General features: G+C 38.7%; 1 protein-coding gene across 3 annotated transcripts in view; it reads left to right on the forward strand.

Annotated features, from left to right (window-relative positions):
• Positions 1-677: 677 nt before the first annotated feature.
• Positions 678-21,553, forward strand: part of nlgn3a (neuroligin 3a) — a 175,446-nt gene continuing 154,570 nt past the window's right edge. For all 3 annotated transcript variants that reach the window (XM_055034166.1, XM_055034167.1, XM_055034168.1), the window contains exon 1: positions 678-1,029. The gene's annotated coding sequence lies outside the window, so the exon portion shown is untranslated. The remainder of the gene's footprint in view (positions 1,030-21,553) is intronic.

A 21,553-nucleotide genomic window follows, 5' to 3' on the forward strand; every position in this document is an offset into this window, starting at 1 on the left:
GCCTGAATACTGACACACTTTTGACCGTGATATAATCAAAATAAAACGCTGAGGTTTGTGGTTACAATGTGATAAAATGTGAGAAAGTCCTAAGGATGTTAATACCTCTGAAAGGCACTGTGTTTAGCTTTGGAAACTTTTGTCGCCATCTCTTAAACATTATTTATTACAAGGAGGTAAGATGAGGGACACAATTTATCGTTACACTTATTAGGATTCTGAGTCGCCCGCTCAGCAAGCAGGACTCTCTCCCTGTTCATTCATTAATTTCCTGTAGCCCAATAAAAAACAAGCCTCCTTCCCGACCATAACTGTCATCTTTGTAAATACCCCATCAGAATTTAATCTTCGTTTTAAACTTTGCTTCCGCTGAGGATTGGGTCATTCACGGGAGACACTAAAGAGTGACCCTTCGGCGTAATAAAACAAGGTTGTATTTGACGAGTCGTCAAAAAGGAGACGGGAGCAGATGGGTAGAGGATAGCTGGGTGGCATAAATCGCCCGCTCCTTTTCACGTATGATGCGAGTGCCCTTGGTTACCTAGTAACTCTCTCTTTCTCCGTCTCCAGTCGGCTGGCCCTCCCTCCCTCTCTTCATCCCTCCATCCCTCCCTCCCGCACACGTCCGCTCGGGAATGCGCGGCGCGATCCCGCGGTGCTCGCGTTGAGCCCGAGAAGAGTCAAGGCGAAAGCGTCAAAAACGCACCAGGACTTGAAGGGGAGCTTCCCGCTGGAGTAAAAGAACAACAACAACAAAAATAAAAATAAAATAAAATAAGAACATTGCCCTAATGGCGTGGGAATCCACTGGCGTGAGAGGAGAGAGAGGACAATGATCGCTTCGCAGGAAGGTTATTCCCTAAAAACATAAGCTTTGAGCAGAACACAAGGATATTTGGAGTACACTGACTGCAACTGCAAGTGAAGATCCCGAGACGGTCAAACATAATCCCTGCTTCTTCTTTTCTTCTTTTTTCCCCTTTTTAATTCTAAGAAAGACATGGGGAGATTTTCACCTCGGCAAAGCAGGTGAGTCATTTTAAAGATACTTGGGGTTGTCTGTGTGCTGAGCTGAGCGACTCAAGAGGATGCAGGGGAAACTGGCACTCGCATTTAGATATACGACTTTCTATTTCCCCCCCCTCTCTCTGTGAGACAGAAGAGTTGTGTATTGTAACGCTACGTATAACCTGCCCTGCAGGCAGACTGTACACACCGTCTATACGCTCGGGATTTTTTTTTTCTTCTTTTTTTTTTATATACTTTTTTTTTCTGTGTTCGAAACAAGAATTAGGATGCTGATGCATATTTTTGCCCAGATGTGCGTTTGTTGCTTCCGACGATTCACAACTCGCTGTCAGCGTCGATGCGGTAAATTTAACGTTCTGTGGTATAAATGTGCAGGGCACTTGTTACTTAGGCATAAAGACATCTTGTGCGTGTGATGGAGCGATGACGCGCAGGATTTCTGTCACTGCTCTGGCAGGAAGAGAAAAATAAATAAATAAATAAATAAACTAGAATAGACTTGAGCAATTTGAAACAAACAGATGAAATTATGACTTAGATTTCTGGGATTCAGTATGGGTTCCCGGCATTCGCTTTCCCCAAACTAGTAAGGAGATCTCCAGACTGACACAATATTGGGACTTCTATTTTACGCATGGAAGTCCCAATTATATATATATATATATATATATATATATATATATATATATATATATATATATATATATATATATATATATATATATATATATATATATATATAATAGGAGTCACTTAGAGCCTTATAATGGATACATGTGATATTTGACCTGAAATCCTGTAATATTTCAGAACTTATCTCGTCTGTTTGGCCAACTAAACTGGTCATTTAACCTGTTCTATTCTCATCTTTTAGATTCTTCAAATTGCTGCACAAATTGCTCTGAAGAAGAGTCTATTAATCATTGCAGGCCTCATACATGTGGGTATGCGTGTGCATGTGTGTGTGTGCGTGTGCCTGAAAGTGTGATATTCCTGGAGACATGACACACGCTCAGAAATAAGTGGTCCGATTGTACTTGGTAGCAAAAAAGGAATAATTAACTGTCTGAGAGTTGAATCCCAAAGAGGGAAGAAGAGGAAGTGAAAAATGTCATACTAGAGTTGTCATGGTGATAAGTTGAATAAGCAAAGTGTCCCTGAAGCCTGAGCATTTAGGAAATAATCCAGCCTTTTATTCGCCTTGCGCGGCACTCTCTTGATGAAAGAGGCTCTTAATTGGGGATGATAACACACACACATATGGAATTCCTGGATCCGCTTGCATATATTTAAAAACCAGTGCTGGATTTTGCATGAGGACTCTCTTTTTGTTGTTGTTGTTTGCAAGCAAAATGTGTTCATTTATATTGTATGCTGCTCCACCATATCATGTGAGGGATTATGCATGCTGCTGCTGTAGCTGCTCTCTCTCTCTCTCTCTCTTTGCCTCTCTGTATTTGTATTCCAGCCCTGCTGTTTCAAGTTCCCCTGCTGTTTTAATATCCACTTTTCACTCTTTTTGTGATTTTTATTTATTTATTTTTTGTTCTTGGGTGTACTTGAGCTGTGGAACAATCACAGGCCGCTTAATTTACAACGAAAAAATGAGCTTTCCGTGGGAGAGTAATTACATGGAGCGCAGATTGCTGAACGTGTTCATTTGCTGTAGCCAGATTACACCGGAATGACCGGGGCCATCGTGATGTGGTCAGTGCGTGATCACAGGCAGGCGTTAACATACTCCTCCCGGAGACACAGACATTCATCTCAAAGTGAGGCATAGAGTCTGTTGTTTACCCATGTGAGTCTCTGGGCTGCTCAAGGAAAGCTCCATGAGACTCTTAGTCTGCTGCAAAGGTCAGCAAGGCTTCTTCCTGACCTCAGGGGAACACACCTGGGCACACCTTGGCTCAACTATTAACATGGATGAGAGCCACACACTGGTTTTTGGCCAGAGAGCCCCCTTGTTCTCTGCCTTCACTCTCTTTTTCAGCATGCACGCGTTGTTGCTCTCAAATCCAGAAACAGGCCGAGCCGTGCACGCTTGTGTCATCCTGCGTACATGCAGAGGACCACCGGTGCACGCATGAGAGCGACTGCACAGATTATTTGTGTTTTCTAATATTCTTTATTGTTCTAGATGTGTTGCCTTGAAGAAGCAGGAGCATGAGATGAATAATTTCCCAAACGGTTTTCTCTGACCTTCTGAAAGTATGTTTAATCATAACCTATTCCTGTAGCTGCAGAGGTTGTCATAGCACTGTTTTCATGACTAACTTTATAAAAGTAAAGGAGCAGTGAGTGAGCGTTGGCCGGGTACAAGGATCAAGGTATACTGAAGGTTTAACAAGTTCCTCACTCCTTCATATAATGTCTGTGGTTTATAGTGCATTAAATGAGATTCTAGGTAAAGTTATTTGCTGTGCATTACCAAAGGGTCCACCATTACTCCCTGTGAGATTTGATACAGACCAAATTATTGTGTCTATACAGACAGACACAACACTGCTCCCATTTAAAGGAGTGGTGCCAAACACACATGTGTTGAAGGAAGAAGAAGTAAAACAGCAACAATGCTCATTTTTTACAAGAAAGTTTGAAAAATTATCTGTTTTCCCCATTTGTAAGATTTGTACATGACACATGGATTGGATTAACATCCTTGACACAAATGAACTCATGCTTTCCCTTTAGTTTTTATTCCTCTTCTCTTTGAAGACGATGTACCACTTAACATATTATCGCCCCATGTGAGGCTGGAGAGGAATTAATCTCGGTATCTGAGTTGACACAGGGCATGCTTGTCGACAAGGTCTAAGCCAAGGCATGTCAAGGACTTAATACAGCGTTGCCCCATCCCAACATATTGCTGCTCGCTCCTGGTCAGCTAGATGAATGAGAGCAAGTGTTTTTCTCATGCTTAAAGAAAATAACAGTACGACTATATCAAACTGCACAATGACCCACGCAGCACTGTAAAAAACAATATATTTTAATTTTGCTCATAGAGACAGAATTGGGTTCTTTTAAATGGTTGCGAAAACAGAGATTTATTAAGAAGAGAAAATCTGCCTTTCACATTTGCAATTAAAATTGAGGTGATTCAGAGCTCTCTTGGAATCTATTAATATCGCTACACCATAACTGCGGAAAAGGGACCTCTGACAACAGAACACACAAGCAGAAAAATCTTGATTCTTGTTATTACTGCAGAGATGTAGAGTTATATCACCCAAATCTAAGGTGAATCATGATGACATAGTTTACTAGGATTTCTGGTAATAGTGAAAATCAGAATTGTTTGGTTCAATACGGGGATTTCAAGCATTTCACCAGATTACTCCTCTCGAAACAGCACTTTTTTTCCCCAAGCCTCCCTCTTTCTTTTCAGCTTTAACTGATTTTATCTTTATTTGCCATCGTTGAACTTTCACAACCTGGCAGCAAATGCATTGGGCTTTTGTTGGCACCACTGGTAAAGATGTGTAAAAATCCTGACAATATATTATTCTTTTACTAAAGACGCATAATCCTATACAGATCTAGTGAAGAAAAAGGTTTTTCAAAAATAAAATAATCAGTGTTGATGAACTTTTCTGGGAATATTTTGTGCAACTCCTTTTTTGCACAGAGCGCCTAGTCCTCTATGAAATGAATAATCTCAGTTTTTGCACAATCTGTTTTGATCATTCAGAATAATCTTGTTCTCTTTCGTCTTCAGCTCATTTTATAGTTTTTCTATATGACTGAGGCCTGGGGACTGAGAGGGTCAGGAATAGTGATTGATTTTGTATCTGGTGAACTGTTTGTATGTTGATGAGCCCAAATGTTTTGGAGTGTTATAGTTTTCTGACAGAAGCCAATAGATTTCCATTTATTATTTTGTTTATTGTTTTTTTTTTAAAGTTTGCGATAAGCTTTTCTTTTAGCTTGATATGGCTTTCTGAATCAAAACAGACCCACAGCGTCGCAAATTCTCTTCAAATCTTTACCAGTGGGTTTGGACTGCTTTTCTTGATGTTTCTCATTTGTTTTATACCACCTGGAGTGTTTGTTGTCAAAAAGCTGAATAGAAATATATTTTCACAGTTCTAGTTAAAGCTATAGTAGAATCTAGCAAATTCAACACATTTAGATTTTACTATAGAAGAAGAGAGAATGATTTTTCTTGGTGTCACTCCAAGACATTTCATAGACATGTAGATAGTTTCTGTTGGTCTTCTTGGAGATTTGGTGACCCCTCTCTTTAACAATCTGGCTCAGTGTGTGTGTTGGGAAAACAAATTTGGATAAATCTAAGCGTAATTTCATGGGAACAAAATAATCACAATTGGACATCCCTCCACCCTCTGATCAGCTTTTAAAAAATGTAAAATAATACATTTAAAATGCTTCAAGTTAATTTATTTTCAGTAGATTCTTTGTGCAACCAATATTTGTGCCACTGATGTTATTTCTTAACATCTGATTTTTGCCCTCTTAATAAATTTGCTCAAGTTACAGTCTGAGATTAAACCTCTGACAATAAATGTGTGTTCATCTCGATCACGCATTTTTTAATACTTTGGTCATACCAACTTAGAATGATTAAAAGGCACAGTTGCAAGTGAAAATTAAATTAAACTTAATGCACACTCAAACTGAAAACCTCTCTTGTCCTTCACAAGACGAGGCTGTGTCGTGACTAATGCAGGAGGATCAACTTGTCTCTTCATATTTGCTCACGTCGATGTGCCTCTGTCATCATCGAATCACACCTATTGTGACAAAATTTCTTGAAAAACACAGAGGAACTCCTCTCTGGTGCCATTATTAATAATGTATCAGACATAATTGTTTAAACTGTTGAAAAGATGGAGGGATCTTTGTGTGACTAACAAAGTGATTTTGGCCTCAGGCACAAAGAAATGCCTCAAGCCTGCTGCACATAACATATTTAACAGCGATATTACATTGTTCATGGCCCAAAAACATCTCCCCTGACTAACAGGTTTGTCTGCCAAAGACCAATGTCTGCTTAGTAAACAAGATTCTTTTGGACATCGCCTTTCTAACTACAAAGCAGATGTCACACAGTATGTCTCCGCTCAGTGTCTGCCAGAAGTTATCCACTTATTAATTATTTATTAATTAGGCTATTTACACTCAATAACACACAGCCGGAGCACGCTGGGTTCAAATCAAAAATTTAGCCAGACACGCAGCCGCAGTGAGGGGCTACTTTTGGTAGTGCTACCTTAGAAAGAAATGATTTGAAAATAAATCACACAGAGAGAAACATCAACAGCACTGGGAGGAAGGCAGTTCACGAAACTACAGACTCTCAGAGGCAAAGCTGTACTTCAGGCTTACATATGCTTAGTTTGTGATAAAGCCGAGCTCATTCATTCATGTCATCCTCAGAACAAAGAAAAGACCATTTCCTCTGGTGCAAGAATCAATTCACTGAGGCAATGTGTGCATGTTTGTTTATGTTTGCCCTGCTTTACTTAAAGAAACGGTTGCACTTTGGTGTTGCTGTGACTGTGTGCTTATGAGAGACTTAAGGCTGTCAGGACTTGGGCATTAAATGCTGCTGGTTTGTTTTGGATTTATTCAAAGTCCCTTAAAGCATCAGTGATGCAATTGTGGGGTACTAAATTGTGTACAGACAACAAAGTCCACATGGGTTGCCTTCATTCACTTTTTTGCTTAAGATTTACTTTTGGCTTAACCCCTTAACTGGCGGTACCAAAATCACCAAAAAACGGCTGAAAAGGCATACCCCAATGAAATCAGCTGCTGTTCTTGAACAATTTGGAGTACATGCAAAAGCGTGGCTCTTTATGAAGATGACAAGCTAAATTATGTATTTTTTCAATCAAAAATACTTTAACTGTAAGTAGTTTGTAGGTATTACGTTTGTAACACAAAATAAGTGCAAAGATTTTCTTCACCTAGATTTTTCATTTTTATTTCTTGTAAATACACATTGAGTGGTGAATGTATGGACTGGAAAGTACAATAAATCTGTAGAATAAAGTATTCTGCTCGTGGATTTCAAGACTGAGCAAGATAGCACAAAAAGAAATGTAATTTGGACATGTTTATTTTTGAGGATGTACAGGTGTTGTCCAAGTGTGCCATTCGGAGTCTCCATTTGGCGCCTCCAAATGGCACACTTGGACAACATCTGATGCACAAACTTCAAATGACTGTGACTCCTCAGTGCTTCAACATGCAGTCATCAATGAGGGCTCTAATGAAAGACAATGACCAGCAGAATCCTCTCATAAACACATTATTACAGATTGTGGAAATTACTTACAATTATATAAATAAAATAGCATATCTGTCAGGTTTTGGACTTGAGAATATGGGAAACTTTTAGCAGGTTGCCACCACCATTAGAGGTGGTTAGTGTACAGTCAGACCTCCTCCCCTCTCTTGTTACCACGCCCCAACCTCCCTCTAACCGCATGCTAGATCCCTGTCCCCTCGCCCCTACTGGTATGATGACCCCGCCCCCTCCCTCCCTAATCACGAAAACCCCCCTCCCTCCAGCCCCCTTTAGCGGTATGATGACCTCTCCCTTTTGCCCCCCAGGGCTAAAATGACCCCCCCGTCCCCAAATCCTCTCCGTCTATTTCGCCCCGTTCTTGCGGTACGCTCCACCCACCTTGCTCTGACTGCAGTAGCGGACGACTAAAAGTTTCCAGTACTCTCAGATCCAAAACTTGTCAGCACTCTTACAGCCATAATCATCCACTCCCAGTGAGTTGTGAAGTTTTACTGAAGAAATACATCCAGTTTTGACACGTTCTGACAACGTGTCGCTCCATGGCTCTCAGTTGGTGAGAAAAAGTCCTGTAAACACCTTTACACATGAGGGCGCACAGAACCTGACTTTGACGCAGCATAGACGCACGCATTACACGTGGTTACACACGCAGCTGGTGGATTCATGTCAAACAAGCCCCAAAATGCCTTATATCATTATGACAGGACACATGTTGGCTACACATCTGTGGTTTTAGTCTCTGTGTTGACCAGTCAGAAATATACCTGCAAGAATACAGGCATGTAACAATGAGCTCGTTACCCTCTGGTTATTATTGGCTCAGGAAAAACCATTTCATAACATTATTGGTTGAATGTGGTGCAAATCAAAAGCGGGGGCTCTAGGCTGCCCAATAAAAGCATCCCATGGATGGGACAAATCCTAAACATATTTAGGGGGATGGACGGATGATTTTATCCTGTAACCAGTGGGTTGCCAGCTGGAACCCCCACTCTGTGCATCTCAGTCATTGTGTCTGTGGGCAAGACACTTTCACCCACTTGCTTGCTTTTGGTGGTCAGAGGGCCTGGTGTCATTGGTGGCACGGTAGTGTCGCCTTCTGCCAGTCTAGCCCAGGGCAGCTGTAGCTACAATGTAGCTAATCACATCAGAATATGTGTGTTAATGGGTGAATTAGTGAATAGAGTCTCAATGCTCTGGATTTATCTGGATTTGGTAAATCCAGAGGTCATTTAGCATACTTAATCATTGTGCTCTGGTTGGAAATACAAGGAATCACCACAATACTCTGCTACATTTAAAAGATAATATTCTGTTTAGTTTGTTTTGATTTGGAAAGGCATAGGTTCCTCACAAAATGCAATGTGACAAAACAAACAACAATCTAAAAATGAATGACATAAAAATGTGGTTAACAACAAAGCCTAAAAAAAACTTGTTCAGTGTTAAAATCTTAATTATGTTTCATGTTTACTCAACACCATAACTATATTACTTTCAGTTAAAATATATGTTTACTCTGTAATCCAGCACAACTCATTTGTTTCATTTAAATGTCATCTAGTCATATGGTTCATTTAGGAAAATGTCCACAGTTCACAACACAGCAAACTGCATTGCAGTATGTCTAATTCTTTTTTACGAAGTTTGATTTTTTTATCCCAGTCATTTAGAAATAAAATTTTGAACAGAAAGTTGGTCAGATTGTGGAGAAAACAATCGATCTTAATAAGTGGATTTGTGTCTCTCAAAAGTGTGATTTTATCCCACACTGATTTTCAGATGTCTATTGCTCAGTGACTGGTATTTTTGTCCATGCAGTAGTTTCTGAAGGACACCCTCTTCTCCAATATAGAGCAAACAAGGTTTCAGAAAGCTACATTAACACTTTAATTAAATCAGTTCATTTCTCTAATATCTGACTCAGCTTATTCATCAACAAACCTTCCATAAATCATCCTCCATCTGCTGAAGATCTTTGTATAAATTTCTCCTTCCTTCTTAAATTTTAGCACTTTGATTTAATCATCATTTTAAAAGACTGCTGTGAGTTTGGCTGTCTGAGGGTGATTCAAGTCTCGGCTCAGTGGGTCATTCCACACATGCAGACTGCAAACTGCAGCGATCAATACAGTCTCTTTCTGCCACTGTACTTTTATAGTAAATGTCCCTGTTGGGAAACTCTTAAATTGTTAGGGAATAGGCACATACGTCGATCACATCCTTGTGTGATCAGCTGGAGCTGAAAAAGAAATTCTAACATTTCATATTTCTACTGCACAGTCTAACCAAATTCAGCTTCCCTTGTGTTTCATTCCAAACCCTAAACCTACGTTTTGCAAGACTAGGAAAATTATTTTTTTGTGTTTGGATGCTTTCTGTAATAAGCATTTTTAATGACTATAAAAATAAGGAAAACTGTTTCCTTTATAGATTTTTGACTTTGGTGCTCTGGAGTGCTTAGTTTAATGTATTGCAATTTGTTAGATATTGATTTATAATTCCCCTCAAGGGAGAGGGAAGAGTAAGTGTATGAGTAACAATGTTATCTTTGGCATTCATTAAAGAGCAGAGAAAGAAATACAAAAATTGCCTTATTTTGAGAAAATTGTGGTTATTCCACAAGGAGTTATTACTCTGAGGCCACAAGAAAGGGGAAAATTGTGTTGAATCAATGGAGAACAATTGTGAAAATTTTTATTCTCCTTTTTTTTCTTTTGAAAGGACAGTTGACAGTGAGCCCATTATTATCAGCTATTATGCCAAAGAGTAAACTGTTTATTCTTAAAAGAAATGCTGTGGTGCAGCTGACCTAATAACCTAAAAATTTTAATACAAGTTTACAAGCGCCATCAAGATCCCAACGATTTCACTTAAATGAATGAGCCTTAAAAACATCCACATGAGACTTGCCAGCTTATTTAACCCTTACATTTTTTGTCAACTAATATCCGAGTCAAATCTGTTATTGAACAAATTTAGCAGTTCACCCTTTCTAAAGAAACAGAGCTAGGTGAAGCTCTGCATGTTTGTTTTCAAAAATTACTTGTTAATCCGGATGATTCAAATTGCTTCTTTTTTGTTTTTTTGTTTTACTTAATCCACTCTGAAAGGTGACAGGGAGTCAACAGTTTTTAATTCCAGGGATGATCGTCACTAGCTAGGTGAGGCTGATGTGGCACAGTTTGCCTTCCTCTTGTCATATTCCCTCCGGCTTCTTATCCCTCTAAGCGATCGCAAAGCCTCTCTCTCCCCTCATTTTCTTAACATGGAGTGATTATTGTGTGGGTCTGGCAGGACACGGAGACAAGGGGCCGTCTAATTCATGGGGTAAATTAGTGCAGATAAGGCCTGAGTCAGTACCTTCAGCCTACCATAGATCCCCTGGGGCAGACTCTTAAGGAGCTTAGTAAAAGCCTGTCGTATGAAGACATGACATGGAGCTGGCTAAATGGGCTACGTTGGAGTGTTTTCCATCAGCCTAATATTTATTTATGGGTCACTGTCGTTCAGGCTTTAATCCCGCTCCATTTATTCAGTTTTGATTTTTAAGTCAGAGTTTTGGGAAAATACAACATTGTGAGTAATAAAGGTGGAAGAGGGTCTGTTTGTAAGATGCTAATGTAGCCATGCATTAACTGACACAACACTGAGGGCCTGCAAAAATATGAATCTGTGCCATCTGTCAATACTGAGTTCTGCTTTATCCCATAGCCGAAGAACAAGGAAGCACTCCTCTCGTCACTGGGTCACATTCACTGGGGAAACAATTAAAAGCTTCTCCACAGTGCCGCAGCTTTCTTCCTTTTCTCTTTTCTCCTTTTTTTTTTTTTTTCAATTTCACCCATTTGCCTTAATTTTTCTCTTGGGTCCGGCTTGCATGTCTGTTCTGCTGTTGAGAAATCACAGACACTGGCCTCTAAGTCTCTTCAAGCCGGAACGACAAAAGGCCATGTCAGGTCCTCGTGATGGATGTGGGGCCATGCAAAGTGGAAGGCGAAATGACGGATAGGACACCAGACTTGCAGGCGTGTGTTCGTCGCATAATGCTGACAGATTACAGATTTAAATATTTTAGATCTCACAGAGCACATGCTGCTGGTGATGAAGAGAGTGGAATGATGGCCGTAATGCTACAGATTAATAGAGATCCTTCCTTTTCCCCCCATGAGTACATTCATTACCGCATACAGAAACTTTTTTTTTTCTGATGCAGCTAGTTGGCCTGCAGATAACCCTTCTATCCTTTTTTCATATTTAAGTATTTTTTTCTCCTTTATTCTGCTTTGGCTTTTACTTTATACAACAAAAATAAGTTACTTTAGGGATTTATTTATTTTTTACCCTAAATGTGAGTTAAATTTATTCTTGAGGTAACTTCTAAATAATGCAAAGAAACTTTTACTTTAAGCTAACTGGCTGAATGTTAAATAAACAAAACTATTTTTGGTATTAAGGTATTATGAAGCCTCACTACAACACTGAAGCACTGCAAATGTTGCCTTTGTGACATATTAGTGAAACCTAAATAATATGGACAAACGACATGTTTTCTGTAGGTGACCCAACTCCTTGACATGGAGGGAAGAAGTTCATATTGAAACATGTATCTTTTTTTATTATTTTTTTTTTTTAGGAAAACAGTTCCAATGTAACTTGAATGAAAATATCACAATTGCTCTCTGTTTTAAAATGCTTTGTACCGAATCTATCATCCAACACAATGATCATTCATTTACTGCATCTTTCCCATACTAAATACCAGTACAGCTGCTGGCAGCATTTGCGTCACTGTCTCCTGACTTGCAATTGAAAAATGGCCTGAGACACTTTCTTCTGTCTAGATTTAAAATCTTGCTGAAAGTGCCTCAGCTTTATAGTGGCCACCTTCATCTTGCACAGTTTTTGTTTTCTATTTTCAACGATGCACACACCTTCCTGTTACACCTGGAAGACAGAAACTTCCTGAACTTGAAAATTGGACATGTTATGCTAGCATTTAGCAATTGTCAAAAACTCATAGGCAGAAGTGAGAGAGTTGCACAACACAAATAATCATCCGGCATGAACATAGCACCATATTTTAACAAAGCTTTCAGGCAAATAATTTACCTCAAGGAATTTTAGTAATCATTCGCAGATTGTTACAGCCCTGGAGTCTGCTATGCAATTTTAAAATCTGGAGTTTATGTCACAAATAGATTTTGCAGAGTATAAATAATATAAAAATCTATCTTAGGTTTTAATGTCATTAATTTTGTTTTTAAAATCCTAATCAAATGTTTGTGACAGTAAAACAAAAGTCCCATCTCAGGTCATGATATTCCTTACATCTCTGACTAAATCTGGAGGAATGTCCTTGATATCTGAACATGAACCTGCAACTGTCTTTCCATCCACTTACAGGAGACTCTGAGTTGCCTCTAAGTTCAATATGAATGTGATTAAATGTCTCTGCAGCCATTGTGTCTTCTTCCTTTTATAAGGTCACTGTTGTGGTTTCAGCTCAGAGCCTGGAATGGTGTCTTGTGACCAGAGGTGGCTGGTTTCTCTGCCCGGCAGGAAAAAATGTGAGTGTCTGAGAAATGATGAACACTGAACAGCTGAAGTGCTCCAGAGCAAGGCACCCTTTTCTTACTCACCCCACAGCTATAGTTACAACACCCTGGAGAGTATCAGATAAGGCTTTTTATTCTCTGCCTGCATGCGCTCTTTGTCTTGTTCTCTGTAAGTTTACAGCTTGTAGAAGAAGAAGATGAAGTTCCTGTTTGTGTTAAAATGTTATTCTTTTTAAAACAAAAAGCTGTGTACAGTTAATGAGCAAGATATAAATCAAATCTTACTCAGAGGAACACCATTTTGACATTTTTCAAAGTCGAAGATTTTCCTTTACAACATTGTAAACCCTCCTTTTCTAATAGAGCCATCTTGGATTTATTTTGGAGCTTAAACGTAAACCTGCTCCTGACTGTTGGTTATTTATATCTCTTGCCATCTCGGCAAAGCCTCCAGACAGACTTTGAGAAGAAGAGAAATTACTTTATCAAGCTCAGGGACCATCTGTGCCCATATTCTTACCAAAAGGAGCCATCTCAAACTATTATAGCTTTCTTCCAGTGATACCATCATCATGCTAGATCTTTTTTTCTGAGAACAGGCTCTAGGAAATTGACTTGATATTTATCTGACAACACCACCAAGGAAGAAAATTAGGTGAGGGATTTTTGTTTCTTAGGTGTAGCAATTCGGTTTAAATGACAGGACGCATCATTTTTGCATAAACCCCGATTGATTATTCAAATCTGTTTGAAATCTGAAGAGACAATAAGTTTTGAGAATGGGGACGGAAAGGTGGCACATTTGACTTAATGTGTTCTCTTTGATTTGCTGCTGCTCATTACAATGACACAGATCAAAACTCACCTGAAAAACTGGGTCATTACAGAAATAGCCTTTTGACTTACTCTACAAAGGTGGCAGCTCTTGATGAAGTGGTCGCTCTAGGTCATTATGACAGCGATTTTGAGCTGAAAAGTAAGGTTGAAGGGAGGAGCTTTGGGTTAGGTTTTCATTTTTTAAAATCATTATTTATTTGAACTATCGATGCGGGGGAACATAGAAGCCTAAGGAAGTCCTTTAGGCACTTTTCTGATCCTTTAAGGAGATGAGATTTGTCTGGTTTTGCTGAAATGACACAAATTATACGTCCCAAAAGCTTTTAATCACTTATTATCTGCATAAAGCTGTGACTGTTTAGGGTGCTTTTCAAACCCACTAAGTTTTTGTGGGCTAAAAGATATTAGTGGAAAACTTAAAAATAGGCGTATAAGGACATTTTAGTGTGTCAAACTTTGAGTGCCTCACAAGCATGTTTATAATCTTTCTACATTTCATATTTTGTCATGTTATAATCACAGGCTGCACATCAGCCTGAACAACAGTAAAGCAGTAATTTGGTAGCATCATGCTGCTGACAAAAATGGATTGAAGTAATAAAAGGCAATGCTGGAAGCATATCTGATAATGCAGAAATTTGACTAGGACAGAGATCCAACTAGAATCAAGAATCCTAAACACAGCAGGAGCTGAATGTTTCCATGCAATCATATTCATGTGTTATGATGACTTAGTCAAAGTTCACAATTAAACTAAGGATCTGGCTCATAACTTGAAATTTGATGTTCACATATTCATTTTATACAATTTGACTGGCTTGAACTATTTTCAATAGAAGATTTTAATCTCTAAATTTGTGAAACACCACAAAATCTTACAGGTGTGACTGTATCAAATTGGTTCAGCAAACTATTGACTACTACAAATGGCCACCTTTTGTTTTATTAAATGAAATAAAACAATGAAAAGGTTTTTTTTCCACTTCATGACTATTTGTTACCCTGTGCTGGTTTTGCAACCTGCGGCTCTGCGTCTCAACTAATGTTTTTAAATACAAATATGATAATAAATGCAAATTATAATAGATTTTAATAGGGTAATTGCACTAAATTTCTACAACATTAACACTGTATTTTATCATATTTTTTGTCATTAATTTTAAAAATGTATTTTTTTTACATAATTTTCTAGAAATATCAACACTTTACATAAGAAACTGCATTTATCCTCTTTCACAATTGAAATTAAAATGTTAAATAAGAAATAAAACTACAGTTTTTTTTATTTTTTTTTTTTTGCCAAAAATTGTAATCTCTCTTCTGCCAAAACTAATTGAGCCTTATTTAGTTGGACTTGAGTAAAAACCTTCTCTTTGAGATCAAAAGGTTGCCGACTCTGAGTTTGGACAATAACATCTTTTGTTAGATGACAAAATGTAGAATTGCTTAGGTGGCACGAATGCGTGTTCAAGCCACTGTGTGTTGACGGTGTTAACAGAAAACTAGATTTAAAAGAGTGGACTGCAGAGTTGTAGGTTTTGTTGTGGTCCCGTCTCCCCAGGCCTCTTCTATGAATCTCAACACTATTTAAGTACAGGTGTTGAATGACATAATAGTGGTGGGCAGTTCCGTTCCTGGAGCGGGGGAGCGAATTGATACTGTTGGATAGAAATGGTTCACTGAGAGCAGCCGAAGTGGAGAGGGGATCATCAAGGATAAGAGGAAAGACAGACGGAAGAGATGAGAATGAAAAGAAACAAGAGGAAAATGGACGGGGTGGAGAATGGTAAGCACGGATAAGTCCTTTGACAAGTGAGCTCTGAGCTAAAGAAAGCCATTCAGACAAAAAAAAAATAAAATAAAAAAAATCTGCCAAGTTTGTTTTATTCATGGTATGGACAGCCACAGCTTTACTATATAGTTTTAAAGCCAACACACAAAAAGTAAGAATACAAAAGCTTCCGATCTTTGCCTTCAACCCCGCCCCCTTCATTATGTGATGTTTCATTGAGGCAGATCTCCGTGTCATGTTGAAGATTATTAAATGATTCAACATTTTCTGACAGCCCAGAATTTGCTGGCATTCTCATCTCTTATTCTCTTTAATAACATCCTCTTTGAATCCAAACCTGTTTCACTCAGTTTTGCCGTGAACCTAAAAGAATCCCAGACAAACCCTTGACTCCAAGCAAACAGTGACAATCAGCATTTATTGTCGAAGGTTTTTGGTTTCCTGGCACCTAATAATATGTTCAGTAATGGGATGTTGAATGGAGTTATTTGCTGCTGCTGCTCAAGAATAACAATCCATCAGGATATTGAATTTATCTCTTTGAGCCTCCTCTCAAAGACGAGCTATCTCCTAAGTCTGGAATGAATTATTTAAATGAAGTTGAAGTTTTTGTGTGGTTTACAGGCCACAAGGCATCAGAGCACAATTTATTTCAGGAGCTGCTTCATTTGATTGGATGTTGAGGGGGAAAAAAAAAAATCTTCTTGAAAGTCACAAGCCAGCTTATCCACAGGCACACACTCACTTAACAAGGCGTACCAGAAAACTCCTCAGGGTTGATTCTAATGATAGCTGTGTGATTTATACAGCAGATGAGTTTGTAAAAAAAAAAAAAGAGCCATAGAAGTGACCTACTAATCCAAATCTTTGCCTTTGTTTCCCACCATGTTTTTTTTTTTTTTTTTGAAAGAAGCACAAATGAGGGAACCTTATCACAAAAGACACTGGAAATACAACATATTTCCTTGGGCACAGTTGCGGTGTTTGCATTGCAGTGGCCTATATTTCCTGCATTTGGATGGTTTTAGACACACAGATGGCAAAAGTTGCATCATGGAAAGGTCTTTTTACTTAATCCATTGACAAAACAAAACTTCAGTTGGGAATAAGCTTTTGGTTTTTGCTCAACTTGAATGAATTTATGTTTTCCATTTTCATCTGAAACTCGAAAACAAAATTCTGTCAAAGATAAAAAATTATCCTAAACACTGGAGCATGGATATAGTGGTGAAAGGCTCACAGAGGATGCTCTATGTAATCTCGGGGCACCAGGATTGGCTCAGACCAGACTCAAAGCTGCTGCTGCAAAGAGAGACCCAAAGACAGTAGCACATTTTCTAAATCCCTTGTAGACACAGAAAGTTAAGACAAGCCGGGTGCCATAAAACAAAGCCCTAACCCATATATCTACACATCCCACACAACCCCTGGCACAGACATACAGCCCTTGGCATTCCTGGTTCCTCGAATCCTCTCAGAGCCAGATATTGATAGAAAAAAAAAAAAAAGAATAGAAATCCCACCTTGGAATTCTTTGCTTTCTAAATAATGAGCTGTCTTAGCAAAAGAAGCAATATAAACCTACAATCACATTGTAAATTTGATTTAGATTTTTATTTTTATTTTTTTGTAATTGCTCTCATTGATATTTTGCTCTTTACCGCAACTTGTCCAGGAAGTACCTTGTTCTATGTGGCAACAGGAGTTTATAAGGATTTCTTGACAAAGCCGTGTCTTTTGATGAGCATTTGTACCCTCCAGAGACAGAACGGAGTCGCTATTCCATTAAGAGCGAAATGCCTGCTTGAAAACAAATAAAAACAGGGCCTCTCTCATCATTAGATCTTAAGCGCTTAATCCCACACGGAGGCGGGTCCACTCTTCCATGGTAAATCTTCTCATTGTATCTAGTATATATGGATTTTCCTCCCAGAGTGTTGCTGCATGCCAAGTTGTGAATGCTGACCCCTCGAGGCAGAGGACAATCTTTGCCATCAGGAAGCTCTTTTGGGTCAATCCGAGGGGAGCAGAAAAAAGAGTGACTTATGGACTTAAGGATTAAGTGGTGAAAGAGGTCTAGAATTGAGATGGAAAAGAGCATTAGTTGCAAAAACAAATGCTTTTGTTCCTAAAAACCTTGCAGAAATGCAGGTTTTGTGATGTCATGCATATGAGCTTTGAAACAAAGCTGGATTTCATTCCTGCTGAGTGAAAATTCAGTCTTGATTTATATCTCCTTTTTCTTCGCCTACTCATAAAAGACGCCCACACGCATACGCACAAAGAAATCCTTACCTACATGCAGTATTTATTCAAGTCAGAGTTTCTGCACACCATAGGGGTAAATATTGATAGTAGCTGATGAACTTGGCATAAAGGGTCTTGCTTTTAGCATTTATGAAAATGGCAAGAAGGCTTTGTAATCACATGGCATTTTACACAAGGCATGCAGGCAATTTCATTGTTGTCTTTGCTCCTTGTGGAAGCTTCAAGGCTCCTCAGCGAGAAAACAACAATAGCCTCGTTGTTCTGTCTCTTCTACATCCCTCCCCTAGCAGAACGAACATAAAACTCTTCCTACTGTGCACCCCAGCTAGTCTCACTTGTATCTGTGCTTCTCTGGCGCAGAAGGAATATTTTCTAAAGTGTTACAGTTTAGGGCATGGCATGGATGTCAGCAGTGAAATGAATAAATAATATGCCCTCAGGTCTCATTTGAAGAAGTAGAATCTTATCTGAAATGACTTTTCAGTCTGGGTAAACATATAGCATCCAGATGGAAGAGAGGGACTCTTTCCTCCCTTAAGTCTGCTTAAAAGAAATAGTTCAGGAGTTGAGATGTGCAGATCAGAACAGCGATGGCTGGTTCCTGATCCGTTTCTTATTTATTCATTTTTATGTTGCTGTAAAGCTTTGACTCGACTTGGACTGTCTTCAGGGGTTTCAGAAACGTTTGGTCCGTCATGCCCCTCCTGTGGTTCAAACTTCTTTCAGTGGGAGAATAGTATAGCATGGTGCTATACCACTAAGTGACTGCATACAGAGACTGCAGAGCAATGGCAGAAAACTGTAAGGTCTCCTTTCGAAGAACCACTTTTGCTCAAAATGTTGTCTGTGAGAGGATCTGTAGGCTGGAACTCACTTCCTGTTGATTTAAAATCCATAACCAGTTTTAGTATATTCAAAAAAAACAAACAAAACTCTGGTTATATCAAAAACAGAACTGTATCCATTGTTAATGTTTTATGATCCACTGTTGGTTTGTAGATGTTGTCAATATTATGTCACTTTCATAAAGAAAATGGAGATTTTCCATAAAGGTTGAAGGCTCCAAAGAACAGAACAGACCATCTCAATTGTGTGTCATTTGTTCTCTGCTTTGAGTCTTGAGCTCTTTCAATCTGTTGCACCCAGAGTGAATCAAAGACATGTCAAAAATAAAGACTTCCCTTTAAAATAGCTTCACACAATTGTGTGCTTTTTCTTTATGAACCATCTTGCTGGTACTGAAAGTAGGTAATTTTTTCACTAACAGATGGTCAGTGCTGTTTATAAGGCTACATGCAGTACTTTGGTCAGAGTTTCTAAGTGAACGGTCACAGGTCAGGGCCAAATAAAGCTAAAGCTTGTCCAGTTTGATTTATTGGTGAATCTCTGAGGAGTTAATGTTGGTCTGGCCAACAGTAACTCCCTCAATAAAATTAGGAGGGAAAGTTAAAAAGGGTAATAATTGGGAAATGCTGCAAATGTTTGGAAGTGCAGATGTGAGATCTAAACTATGAGAGCCTATCTTCAGTGTTTGCCCTAGGCTGCTTTGATGCAAAGCAGGCACAGAATAGGAGAAGAGATTTGGTGGTGCTGTGCAGTATGTGTGTGCGTGTGTGTGTTGTGTGCAGCTTTCGCGTAAGCACAGACAACTTGAGGCCACGTTTGCCCGCAGCACTTGGACGTGGCCTACTTCTAAGTGTGCAGTCATTAATGTGCTCCGCTTTAAGTACACAAATGGGATTTTAATTCATACCCAGAATTTTGCATGCAGACCATCTGTTTGGTGTCTTTTTGTTCATTAAATGCAGAGCTGTGTTGAATATACAAATATTATGTGCATAAAAATTGTACTAGTTTCAGGAAGTGCCACCTTGCTTTATCATCCCAAAAGAGAGGTAATGTTGAAAAATGTTTGGCACCATTTGTGTCTTGTGGATGTTGTGCTTGAATGATGTCTTGTAGGAGACACTCTTAGTGCAATGTCTACTGCTCAGGCGTCAGCAGTAATATCAGGTCAGCCTCTTCTCTCCTCTGTGTGCAATGGCATGGCATTGGGGTATTAAAGCATTAGAACGCATAAATTACAGCCATATTGGTTAGGTCATTGTTAGATCGGTTTCTGTTATCTATGTGGTATCAGTGAAAATATTAAAAAGAAAGAAAAAATTAAAGGCTATAAAAATTTTAATTGATGCTACATTTAGACCAATTTCAAAGGATATCTATTGTATTTGGAGAAAACATTTTACAGTTTTCAGCTGCCCTCCTTTTTGATCTGAAGACTGCCATGCTATCACAGATCAAGTATTCTGTCTCACAGTAAATGGATAAGTGCACTTTTGAAAGACGGGTGTGGAGGTGGGTGATGGGGGCAACGTGCACAATAAGAAAGAATGCATTACCTAATAGATCTGGCAGAAATACAGAGCTCAGGGTGGTCTGATAAAGCTGGGTTACAGTACTTTAATCAATCACGAAGAACACAAGCCAATTTAGGAAGAAGGTTGACATTCGGGATAGGCTTTCAGACAGGATTAGAAATAGTGAATGGAAAGTAAACATATCTGCTGGGCCGAACTGAAAGGACTTTTGTCAGCGGATGGTGTTTCCTCCTCTGTGTGTGATACTGATGCATGTCTCTGGCTCACACCTCACCGCCAGCCAATCTTGCCCACCTCTCTGTGTTTGAAAGGTAACATTATGTCTTACCAGGTTATCTCCTTGCATTTCTTTTTCACTAAATGCAAATGTGTGCATGTACAAAAAGACAGCAGTGCCTGCCTTTGTTGTTTACTCTCCCTTCAGGAAAGGGCACTGTCATTTAAAATTTTTCTCTGGACCTCTTCCTCATCTGGATTCCCAAGACTAACTGATGATATTCACGATGTCAAAGTAAACAGGCAAGTGAAAAAACAAGATAGAGGTAGAAGGAAAGAGGCGTTTCTGAACCCAAAACATTTCTCACGCTCATCCAAAACTAAACCAGTCTTTGGTTAAACAATTGGATGAAACAACGATATTTGACTTGGATTAATTTTTTTATAAAGCTTTTGAAACCTTCAATCTTGGTGTTTTCACAAGCTGAGTTTGAAAGACTCTCTGTTCAGCACTGAATTAACCAGGTCTGCTCAGACTTTTAATTGTTTCAGTGTCTTTTACTTGAAATAATCACCTTCAATAAAAACAATATTGGTTGTTAGCACCATTGGTTGTTAGCACCATTATTTATTGTTTCTACATCTCTACAGTTTTAAACATATCTATAGCTTAAAGCTTAAATCATTAACCCCCAAAATAATATTTTACATTAGTGACTAAGTCACAACTGGTATTTTGGTATACATACATTTGCATTATGCAGTAATTTATAATTTCACCTCTAATGTAACAAAAGCTAATTTCTTACATTTAAAATAGAGAAGCAATGATTATTACAGCAACTGTAAAAGTAATATCCGTATTTTATGACTAAATATTGTTTTTCTTTCAGAATTAACATTGAATTTTATGTGGCACACACTTTCATAGTTATAATTTTGCCAATAACATTGTTTTTCTTATGTCTTATAAAAATATGAAGCCATAAAACACCACCTTTTAAGATCATTGGACAGGACGTTTACTTTTTATAGAGTTTGAAAATAAGCTAATTTTAGCTTGATCTGCTGTCGACTGCATGACAAACTCTCAGCTTGCCAACTTTAATTTTGGATCTGTTTAGGACTGAGGGCAGGCGCTGCTTTCATTTTTTTATTTAAGAAAGTGACTTGAAAGCTTTTTTTAGAGGAA

This window comes from Poeciliopsis prolifica, unplaced genomic scaffold, assembly GCF_027474105.1.
Source record: "Poeciliopsis prolifica strain line A6 unplaced genomic scaffold, Auburn_PproV2 SCAFFOLD009, whole genome shotgun sequence".
Lineage (NCBI taxonomy): Eukaryota > Metazoa > Chordata > Actinopteri > Cyprinodontiformes > Poeciliidae > Poeciliopsis > Poeciliopsis prolifica.